The following is a 12,606-nucleotide window of genomic DNA, read 5'->3' on the forward strand; positions in this document are numbered from 1 at the left end:
AAATATAAAATTTTATACACGAGCAACCTATAAACACTTAAAAAGACCGGTGGTGAGCATGACACTTCCAATTGCCCTTTATTACTTCTCTGTCATCTGCGTCGATTGCTGTTTCGGCGATCCCATCACTAATATGGCCGCCGTCAGGGTTCTCCTCCGCGAGGATACGCCGTCGCGCGCGGCCTCCTCCCTGCCCACGGGCCGCCGGTCACCGCGGCTGCCCACTCCTCCCAGACCGACTCGGCGGCGGCCGCGTCTAAGCCTAAGCTTACCAAGACCTTCTCCATCTACCGATGTACGAGTGTATTCTTTGCGCCTGCTGCTGGACCTCCTGCCCTAGCTGTTGGTGGAATCCTGAGGCCTATCTTGGGCCAGTTGCCCTCCTTCATGCCCATAGGTATAACTTCTCGATTCATTTGAATTCTTTTTACATTGTTTGGTATAGCTTTGTTGATTCAAGTTTGCTGCTTGCTGATTGGTCTGTGACTGATTTCATTGTGAAATGAATGAACTTTTGTTGTTTGGTATCATGTTATCATTATGTTGAGGAATAATGTTCGGCCTACCATCATGGGGTTGGAATGTCGATGATTATTATGAATTTATTTTTTCTTTTTTGTGTCCTTGAGGTGGAAAGAGAAGAGTGGAATTTATAATTTTTCCAACTTAAGAGTTGATCTCTAGAGATCCATTTACTAGATGATATCATATGTAATCACATCAAATATTTAAGTTAGGAATTGATTTTCTTTCCTTACATGTTATTATAATTTAAGGAAATCTTAATTTACTTCCTTATATGTTGATATGAATTAAGGAAATAACTAGTAAGTATTTCAAATATGATGATATCATATTTGGTAGTATATTAAATAAAAATAATTTATAAATACGAAAATTAAAAATTTATTTCCCTTAATAGAGGCTCGCCTCCTCCTATTTAAAGGGGAGGGATCTCTCTCCTTCGTTCCTCACCTAGTCGAGCCTGGCAGCGGGAGGAACGAAGAGTTACACCCTGTTAACAAGAGAACGAGGAGTTACACCCTATTGACAAGAGGTAGGTTTCCCTACCTTTCTTAAAAGTTTTAGCTTTTATTTTGATTCTTTAAATGTTGAAAGTTTTATAGTTTGAAAAATGTGTATCAATTCTTTAAATGTCAATTTTTTTTGTATTAAAGTAATCAGTTAAAGTTTTCAAAATATTCTTTGACCCATGATTAAGGTTTTTATTGTAGAATTAAATATGTTAAAAAGGTATATGTTTTATATGATATATTTTCTGTATTACAGTTTATCTTTAATCTTATCTGGATTAAAATCTTGTTAGACTAGAATATGTTATCTAAAATCCCTTTTTTTGATATTCTTTGATCTGAAATTTAAAATATATTATTCTGAATGATTTAAAATATGACTAGAATATGTTGAAATTTTATGTGTTGAAAACATGATTTTTATTTGAATTTAGAAAGCTATTTCCTTGTGTTAAAATTTATCTCTTAGTCCCTCTTTTAATGTCTTATGATTTCTAGTCAAATTGAGAATGTTATTTTTTTGTATTAAAGCTTTTCTCCTCATCTATCTTTTAATGCATTATTATGTTTTCATTTATGTTGTTAATGGGTATATGCTATGACTAGTCCATGGGCCAGGGCTGGGCCAGTTTTATGTAATGCATGCTCAATTATGTATAATGCACATGACCAGTAGATGGACTGGCTCAATCTAGCCCAATATTATTGTTGAACTTGAGCCCAAATATTGATTGAATTAAACTAGACTTGATTAGTCTAGATCAATTCAGGGTGATTCCGAATTGATTGACTTATTCAAGTTAGTTTAACCTAAATTGAACTTAATCTAGTCTAAATTATACTAGTCTAGGGTGGTTCCAGACCAGTTAAATAAGGATTAGAGATCAGTTCAGTTAGGCTCTAGTAAATCGAGTTCAATTCAATCGATTAAACTAGAGTTCAAGTCAATTGAGGGTTAATTTATATTATTTGATATTGATGATTTTTGAAAGAGATGTTTTAAATATGTTATTTCATCCCGAAATGGATATGACCAGTGTGAGATTATATTCCTGCCGAGAGCAGGTAGGGCGATTCCCTTCGGGGATTAGCGAGCCGTCAGACGTGGCGGCTGGACGGTTCCTCCATCCGCTGTTGGGAGGAACGTGTCCCCACTTTGGCGGGTGTGGGACACCACTCCATCCGCTGTTGGGAGTGTGATATGAGTTTGCCTCCATCCGCTGTTGGGAGAACACAAACTCATCCCGTAGGATAAAGCCTCTCCATCCGCTGTTGGGGGAGTGCTTCTTCGGGTACTTGATATACGCCAATGGGATGATTGATTGAATTTTGATCATGTATTTATTTTGATTTGACTTTTGGGGTTCCTACTCAGCATTGCTGAATTTTCTTTGTTTTTAATTTTCAGAGCAGCCTCCCTCTAGTACTAAATCGGATTCCAGTGGAGAGCAAACCTTCCTCTACCGCTAGGTAGAGCCACTTGGATGACTCTTGAAGTTAACTTTTCTATTTGTAATTTGATGAATAAATAAATTGTAATAAATGGTTATAGATGATGAATAAAGTGATGTTTATTTATTTGGCCTGTGTGAAAAAAAAAAAAAAAAATTCAGGATGTGACATCATATGTAAGCGAACATTAAAAAAAAGCCCAAATTTTGATTTCAAAATGACCAATATATATATATATATATATATATATATATATATATATATATATATATATATATATATATATATATATATATTCAACTAATCATGTAGGAGATTGAATGTGCACTTGGTGTAGGGTTTTGAATAGGTTCTCTCTGTTAGAGCGTGGGATCTTCAGGATTGTTTTGAATGATCTTTATAATGCTTTATCACAATACATTTTCATTGGTGTCATGTTTTGATTGACCATTATTCTTATGGTTGTTGGTTCCCCACCCACGTCACACACACCACTTTGCTAATTGAAATTTCTTAAATTACGTACATTTTTAATTATATTTATTTAGTAATTGTCTACTTTCTTGTTTTAATTTTGTGTTGACTATACTTTATGTATTTTTAAAATATTAAATATAGATATAATTATAATAGTTGATGTATCATATGAGAGACTTGATGCTTAACACTATGATAGATCCATAACTGAGGCATTGGATAACTCACCACTATCACATGTGTCATGTGGTAACAATCATATTAATATCATCATTCTTAACATCAATTATTATTTAAATTTTAAAATTATTAATTATTTTTAAATTTTATAATATAATTTTAAATAAAAATTTTAAATTTATTAAATCATAAAATATGAGGTGTCTATTCCTTTAAAACCCTTAATTGACTTGAACAATAACTCAAATGATCTGATTGAGTTGAACCAAATAGGTTTTCAACTATATCCAAATTGAAACGACATCAAATTAACTTAAAACTGATCCAGAATCACCCCAAACAAATCTAATTGAATTTGAATTGGTCCAGTTTGGATTATATATATTTGAATTGGACAGAATTGGTTCAGTACATCCTGAACCAGTCTAAACTGATCAAACCAACAAAAGGGCCATCAGCTGGGCTGCTAAGGGGGGCACAAGCACTAGCCCATGTGGACCATGGGCCCAGTTCAAATCTGGGTTAAAACAGGGTTAGGTTGGGTTGCAAAGGCACAAACCAGGCCCAAATCATAGGGTCGGGCTCTGGACTGGTGTGCATGTGCAATCACATAGCCAACATGTGCACATACATAAGTGTTCCCTAAACATGTAATGCATCTAATCATAACAAAATAAATAAATAAATAAATAAAAAGATAGATAAATAAAGCCCACGACATAGCTAACCAGGCCCTAAGCATCCCCTTTGTTCGTGATTTGTTAGCTTATTATAAAATGTTTGACTCACCTCACACGGCTAAAGAATCCCCAAGATAAAGAAACATCACAAGTGTCTGATCTAATCAAAGCATTTTTCTATGCATGTGATGTGTATGCTTAGGATAAAAAGCATATGTCAAATGCAATCAATGCGTCTCTTTTACACGTGATACATTTTCTTAGGATAAAGAAGCATCTGAAGCTCCCGAGGCAACCAAAGTGTCTTCTTAGTATGTGATATATTCGTCTAGGAAAGAAAAAACATATGAAATGCTTGATCCAACTGACTATGCCTAAAGCTTCCTCGTTGCATGTGATGTGTTTCCCTAGGATAAAAAACTTTAAAGTGCTTGACATGACCTAAGCATTCCCTTTACTTATGATGCATCCATCTAGGATAAGAAAACATACGTAGGGTCCAACTCAATAGAAACATCTCATTTGTATTTGATGCTTCCATTGTAGATAGAAAATCATCTAAAACATCTAATATAATCATATCATCCACTTGCATTTGATGCATCTGCCCAGTATAAAAAAAGTATTTAAAATGTTTAACATTGTCAACCAAACCCAAAGTATCCCATTTGCACGTGATACATTCACAAAAAATTCTAAAGTATTCTACATGGCCATAGTGTGTCATTTGTGAGTGATGCATTTGCCGTAAAAAAAAAAAAGCTTCCAAAGTGCTCAATGTGGTCGGTTAGCTTGAAAGCATCACTTTTGGACATGATACTTTTATATAAGATAAAAAAAAAGCTCAATGTGACCAAAGTGTCAACTTTGCATATCAAAAAAATATTTAAATCATCTAATGCAACTAAAGTATCCCCATTGCACATGATATTTTTGTTTAAGATAAAAAAGTAAGCAAGGTGTCTATCATGATCAAAACATCCTTTTTGTGCATGATGTGTGCGCCTCAGTTAAAGAAGTATCTAGAACATCTTATGCAATCATAATGTCCTCTATATACTTGATGCATCCACCTAAGACAAAGAAGTATCTAAAGCCTCCGATACAATCAAAGTATCCCTTTGTGCGCGATGCGTTTACTCAAGACAAAAAAAAATTTAAAGAATATGACATGATCAAAGTGTCACCTTAGATGTGATCAAAGTATCATCTTTTGTGCAAGATACATCCACTTAGAAGAAACAAGACATCATAGCTCCCAACATGACAAAAGCATCCCATTTGTGAGTTGTGTTTGCCCTAGACAAAAAAACATCTGAACCACCTAATGCTAATAAAACATTTCATGACTTTTGAGTTTCACAACCAAAACATCCCCTTCTACTTTCTACATTAGCCTAGTACAAGATATAATACCACCTAATCATCTTAGAATATAGATAATAGATCCCAAAATGTATACTATGCTCTATAACATATAAGCTTATAACCAAGCACGGATAGAGGACAAATAATATGGCTATTATATTTAACCAATTTTGACATAATATATGGAGTCTAATCAATACTTGCTGTATGTGCCACATCAGATTTTCAAATAGCCTAATGGATATGCTATATTAGCACATCATCTAAAGAGAATAAGTTACTATATAAGGCAGCTTCTATAGGGTTGTCGATTTTGTGTCAGAGTTGACTTGGATACAAGAAAACTATAAATATAAAGGGAGGGAGGGCTGCGAATCCTCATCTTTTCCACACTATGGCTGACTGGTCCAATCTTCACTTGGATGTCCTAAACCTCATCTTTTCTGAGCTCTCCTTACCCGACCTCCTTCGCTGTACTGTTGTATGTGCCGCATGGTTACGCGCTATCCACGATCTTCGTCGATGCTGCCCCAAGCTTCACCACCAGAGCCCTTGGCTCGCATTCTGTGGTAGTGGTGGCAACAAAGGTAGTGCCTCTGATGACCCTTTCGCTGCCCACTTCTTTAGCCTCTCAGAGCAGAAGGTTTACACCATCCCCCTCCCACGACCTCCGATCCGTTATCGTCTCTTCGTGGGTTCCTCCCATGGGTGGCTGATCACCATCGACAAACAGTTACAGATACAACTATTGAACCCCATCAATGGTGCACAGGTCAACTTCCCTTCCATCCTCACCTATGATCACATTGGGCACATCCTCGACCCGTGGGGGCGCATCAGAAGCCACGCCTATAACATCTATTATGACCAACAACCTGTGGAGGATCTTCCTAGGCTCAACTTCAAGGCCATGCTATCATCGGACCCCTCACGAGGAGACTACATTGTAACACTCATCCACTACCCCTATGGGGGCATCTCCTTTGCTAGGTCTAGTGACAACAAGTGGACGACGATGTCGTTGCCTGGTCTCTACGAGGATGCCATCTTCTATAGGGATCAACTCTATGCGACATTTGATGGAAGGGTAGACATTTGGGACGACCTCGATCAAGAGTGGAAGACGGTGGTGCCTGAGCCAGAGTTGGTTGATATTTACCCCTTCTACTTTCCATTTTGGTTATTGGTTCAGACTCCCTCATGTGATCTCCTCCATGTTCGAGGGAAGAAAGTCTTAATGGAGGAGCACAATGATGATACTGAAACTCTATTTATGATAGTTTATAGATTGGATATTCATAATGGCACCTCCTTACAGGTCAACGTCTCATCTACATATCTCTTTATTTCGATTATATATGTATATATGCATATATGTATATGTATATATGTATATGTGTATATATGTATGCACACACACACACACACATTAGGATTCCTTATTTTCCTTAGACCCTTGCTTTAGGTATCCCAAATGCTTTCCAATTCTAACCATCTCAAAATATTCTCTATCTATAAATAAATAAACTTATTTTTTTTATCTACTTTTGTGACTCCTAAATAAAGAATACTTTTACTTCACACTTTTACTCGTCTTTGTTGCTCATCCTTGTTAAATCTCATACCACTTGTTAGGAACGAAAAAAATAAAACAAAAGCTTCTCACCTGATAAAACTTAATTATTCATCACGTGAGATCAATTGCAAAATAGTTGACTTATCCTCTCTCAAATATAAAAAGTTTACACATCATCTCATATAAAGAATTTACATGTTTTATCTTACCCTCTCTAGAAACATAGAGAACACTTTCTTTGGGCAGTCTAGAGAGAAACCTAAGAGCATGCAAGTATTCCTCAAATCTTGTTCTTTGGACACTCTAGAGAGAAACCCAAGGGCACCCAAGTATTCCTCACATCTTGTTTTCCATATGTCAAAACTTAGATATACAAGTAATATTTATAAAGGAAGCAAGTCCTATTTTTTAGGAATTCCTTATTCTCCTAGGAAACTTGGATAAAAAAAATTGAAATTAATTATTAATTCCAGCAATATATTTAGAGAGTCATCTCCTATCATCTTAAATTTTTAGAATCATTGAATCTATTACCCTTGCAGGTTGAACTTTGTATGTAATTTCATGAAACTTTAGGAATGGTTGGTCATCTAATTAAAATGTTTATCATGCTAGACTTTGGACCTTTCTGATATCAAAATTGATTATTTTGATAAAACAGGTGAAGAATTTGGGAGAATATGCGCTCTTTTTATGCAACAACCAATCTCTTTGTCTCTCTTGTAAAGACTTTCTTGAGTTGACACCAAACCGCATCTATTTCACTAATGACTTTTGGTGGTGGAATAATCACCATAGAGAGAAATGCCGGGATGTAATCGTCTATGACTTGGAGAGCGATACCTTCTCATATATTTTGCACTCTGATGCTCGTCTAAACATGCCACCTCCTATTTGGAACACTCCCAGTCCTCTACTCAGTGACTGATAGGTGAGTCAAATATGTCATTCAATTTCATTTAGTTTAGAGGTTTTGTAATAGTATCCACTTTTATCATTATACAATTTGTTACCTCATTTATTTTAGTACAAATTTTGTAAAGGATAATGCACACTTTTTTTTCTGTAGTCTTGATGCTCATTTAGTTTCTTTATTTTGGATGTATGCTTGATGTCATAATGTAAGCAATCAACTGCTATGGGGTTTTTCACCTATTTCTCATCTTAGTTTTGGATATACATTTTATTTTATTCTTGATTGGTTTAAGGTATTTTATAGGAATTAGTTAGGTCGAATTGAAACTCAATTTCATACCATAGCGAGTCTCAATGTTTTATAGTTTTTGCCTTCACAAAGATCAAACAATCTGGTATCAAGTTTGCATCCATAATCTTCTTTCTCGAAGGAAACATATTTATGAACACCACATGCAGATATGGGTCTAACAATAGTTGAACAACATTGAAAATACATGTAATGCAAATGACATCTTAAATTTTTCTAATTGGTTTATGTCATTCACTGTTCTTTTATTCATTTTGAGGAATGATAATGTGTACCAGTGATTTAAAAAGCGCTAGGCGCCAAAAGGCGCCAAGGTCCACAAACGCCCGAGGCGCTAGGCGCTCGCCCGAGCGAAGCGAGGCGCTAAATTATAAAAATATATAATATAATTATAAAAATATAATATAATTATTTAAAATTATCTAAATTATAAAAATATATAATATAATTATAACAATAATTTTAAATAAATAAAATTAATAATATTAAAATCAAAATAATATATTATTAATCTATTAACAGAAAATTAATCATTTCAAAATTCAAATAAACTTAATATTAAGAGTATACTGAGCCTAATGGAGAAACGAGGAAGCAGCGGCGAGCGACGGCGGCGGCGGTAGCGGCAGCGGGAGGCCTCGAGGGAGGCGCGAGCAGCGGGAAGGCTCGCGGGAGGCGCGAGCAGCGGGAGGGCTCGCGGGAGGCGTGAGCAGCGGGAGGGCTCGAGGGAGGCGCGAGCAGCGGGAAGGCTCGCGGGAGGGCTCGCAGGAGACGCGAGCAGCGAGGGCTCGCGGGAGGCGCGAGCAGCGGGAGGGCTCGCGGGAGACGCGAGCAGCGACAGCGGCGAGCGACGGCAGCGGGAGCAGCGGCAGCGAGCGACGAGATCGCGATCGGGATCGAGAGCGGCAGCGACAGCAGGTTAGTGTTGGGTTAGGGTTAGGGTTAGGGTTGGGGTTATATCGGTTTAGTTGGTTCGATTGAACCAACTGACAACCGAACCAGGACCGAACCAGACCTAAAATTCTGGTTCGGTCGCCTTGGTTTACCCAGGCGCTCGCCCGAAGTGCCCAGCGCCTGGGCTCGGGCGAGCGCCTGTTTGAAGCGCGCCGCCTGGGACATTAGCGAGGCGCTCGGGCCTCGCCTCGCCTCGCCTTGCCCGAGCGCCTAGGCGAGCGCCCGAGCGCCTTTTGCAATCACTGATGTGTACCACGAGTTATATTAGAACTAAACCCAAATAACGAAGCACACGGGTCATGCATTGCGTGTAAGAACACACATCTGCCTCGTGCATGGAGCAACCCATCCTCCATCTATTAATTTTTAACCATACAAAATTACCTTTTTAACCCTATTTTAGAGTCATTTTCTGCACCTGATAGCACGTGCGGTATTTTCGTCATCAGAATCGATGGTGTGAGGAGAAACGGGGTTAAATATTTCACTTTCGTAAGTATAGGGACCCCAATGTAACTTTTGAAAGTATAGAGACCGGAATTTTAAGGATAGCTAACTATTGGGGATAATCTATAATTAGCCCTTATTATGTTGAGGAGTAATGTTTGGCCTACCATCATGGGGTTGGAAGGTTGATGATCATTATGAATTTGTTTTTTCGTCTTTGTGTACCTGTTGTGGAAAGAGAAGATTGGAGTTTATAATTTTTCCAACTTAAGAGTTGATCTCTAGAGATCCGTTTACTAGATGATATCATATGTAGGTGGACGTAAAAAAAAAGGCTAAAATTTGATGTCAAAATGACCATTATTATTGTTTTTTTCTGCTAATCATGCCTCCTGCATGGATTCAATGTGCACTTGTTGTAGGGTTTTGAATAGGTTCTCTCTGTTAGAGTGTGGGATCTTCCTGATTGTTTTGAATGATCTTTATTATGCTTTGTCATTGGTGTCATGTTTTATTTTAATTCTTCAGTTTATTGCTAATTGTATGACTAGGGGCCTCACTTTTTTTCATATTCTGCCTTCAGTATTAGAAATTCTAAAGTTTGGGAGGTTGTTTTTTTCCTCACGTTTTATTCACATAAATTAACTTGTCTCCGCGTTTTTCTTTGTATGTATATGAGTATTGTCTATTGTGATTAAACCTGGTGGGTTATAAAATTTTTGGTAGGAATTTGCATTCCAATCAAGGTTTAAGAAGATTAGACAAGCATGCGAGATTCATATTTTTGATATTATCTAATATTAGCTCTCTTTATGAGGATCTTCTGAGAGATAACAAGAGATGATATTTGAGGATTCTTTTATAAGCTAACAATTTATGAAAAATCTCTTAACTAACAAAAAAACTATTTTGGTTTAATGTGGATGTTTTTTATGCAACTGAACAATTTCTTATATTACATGTTGTCATGACGTCTGACATGGAGGCGATGTGGTTGTGAAGCCAATCATGCCTTTCTGTCTCCTATTCAGTAAAGAGCAAGTTTGGGTTATACACCATAGTTAGAATGATTCTGCAGACATGGGATTCTGATGCTATTCTTGCTGGGTTTGGGTTAAAGGTGAGTTAAGTTAGGGTGAAATTTACATTTAAATTGGGAAACAAGAGACTTTTTTAGAGGACTTCCTTTTTTAAGGCTTCTCATTTGAATTAGCAAAAGTTAAGCTATAAGGCTACTGGGGCTCAAAGGAATCGGACATGGAATGAAAATAAACAAATAAAGAATAATACTAGATGTAAACATGCCTGATTCATAGGAAAAAGAAGTCAATCATAAAAAGAAGTTTTGGTTGAAGTAAATCCTCCCAACGTTGTTTTGGTTGGTTCTAGAAGTTGCTTCCCTTGTCGTCAATGTAGTAGGAAACATTGCTCTCCACTGACACCAAATGTTTAGCAGTTTGGGAAGGTAAATGAAGATATTGATCATCAAGGGCATTGAGTGGATTGTTGATGTGTTACTTGTAGACTGGTAAATATAAGTAGAAAGACAAGTTAAATATTGTAATGGCTTTGAAAAGCAGGATGTAGTATAGGGTTTATATAAAGGTGTAAAAGATAGGAAATGGGTGCTTATCTTGGAGTCACTCAAAATCCAGACTGACTTACTTTAGGAGAAGAAGAGAATCTTACACCACTCTCACATAGTATTGAAAGTTCATCGAGTTGTAATTTTTTTCTAGTACTCCTTTTACATAGATCTCGCATACAAGAAAAAGAGTAACCAGACAAATTTATAACTTGAAAGAATAATGGAATCAATCATCCCATCTTTTATTTCTGGCAAATTTCTTTTGCCTCCAAATTTTCTTTGAGAGAGAATCTTCCTATTAGCAAGATCTTGATTTGGATTATTTGCACTAAAGTATCTGGGAATAATATTCTGTAGACCTTTTATTGTATGGTGTCATATGTGACTCAAGTTTGTTGTTAATCCAATCATAGCAATGCAGACCTGGCAATTTGTTTCCTATTACTTCTTATCATGCACCCATATATATCATCAGCATGTTATCCGTGAAATATGTCATATGTTCCAGGATTCATCCCGTAAAGATTGTTTGATTTTGTGCTATTATGATCTGTAATACACAATTAATGGACTTGGAAAAAAAAAAAGAATTACAAGCATGAATTATCGCACTACCTTTTTTGATGAATATTAGCAACCGGTAAAACCCTTTGTCTGTTTGTTGTTTTTCTTTCTCTTCTCTTTTATCTTGGGAATGCTCAGATTCGTTTTTGATTGCTTTAATTCTGCTTGGACAAACTCTTCATGGCTAAAGTTTGCTATGTTGTGTTGGTGGATACAGAACAGCCGGGATCAGAACACAAAGGTGCGCCTGGATGCTGTAAATGATGAGTTCAAACCGTACCGTTACCACACTATCATGAACTTTGCTCATGCCTGCCCCATGGGACTGAACCCCGCGAAGCAAATTGAATATAGATCAAAAAGCTTCAGCTTCATTAAATTTTTCCTGAGATGCCATTTGTTGCTTTGAAGAGGCAGCATCTGCCATTTAGTTATTTATTTTTGCATCAATAACATTCACGGATTGGTGATGTACTTGCAACTCTTAGTATCCAATTGTGCTCATCAATAATGACCTGAAACTTGTCTATTTTTTGGAAGATATCATTGTTGCAGCAATTTCTACGGTCGAGGTTTGTTTATGTGACGAGTTGGTTAAATTGTCTAATGGACTGTTGTTTGATTTGAATTAAGTTGGTGATTGAATTTGGTGTTACTGAATCTGTAGAATACCCATTTTATGGAATTATAGGCTCTTATATTGTCTTTTGGAGTGTTACTCAATATGAATTATATTGGTAAATGAGTTTGATGTTATTGAATGTGTAGAACGTGTATCCATGATAAGAGTGTTAAAACCTCTTAGACACACCATATGATAAGTTATCTTTTGTTTTCATCAATATAACCGTGAGAGCTCATGAGAAATTATCTTTTTAAGATGTGTTCTACACGATTTTATTTACCCCTTTTAAAAGGTGGATTCCGAAAAATGTCGCTATGGATTGAGGTGATATTGATCCTCTTACTCCTGAATAGAGACTATAGTCGATCCTCTCAGGATAGATAATACATTTAGTCATCTCTATTTCGATCAATATCTAATTAATATATAAACCATA

General features: G+C 36.5%; 1 long non-coding RNA gene across 2 annotated transcripts; it reads left to right on the plus strand.

Moving 5' to 3' along the window:
* The first annotated feature begins 82 nt into the window (after nt 1-82).
* On the plus strand, nt 83-12,200 carry LOC135627634 (uncharacterized). 2 transcript variants are annotated; one of them, XR_010492653.1, is made up of 3 exons: nt 83-397; nt 7,429-7,698; nt 11,763-12,200. It is a non-coding gene; the product is annotated as an uncharacterized LOC135627634 (long non-coding RNA). The 2 variants fall into 2 exon arrangements; XR_010492652.1 differs by lacking the exon at nt 7,429-7,698.
* Nucleotides 12,201-12,606: the final 406 nt, after the last annotated feature.

This window comes from Musa acuminata, chromosome BXJ2-11 (genome assembly GCF_036884655.1).
Source record: "Musa acuminata AAA Group cultivar baxijiao chromosome BXJ2-11, Cavendish_Baxijiao_AAA, whole genome shotgun sequence".
NCBI classification, from domain to species: domain Eukaryota; kingdom Viridiplantae; phylum Streptophyta; class Magnoliopsida; order Zingiberales; family Musaceae; genus Musa; species Musa acuminata.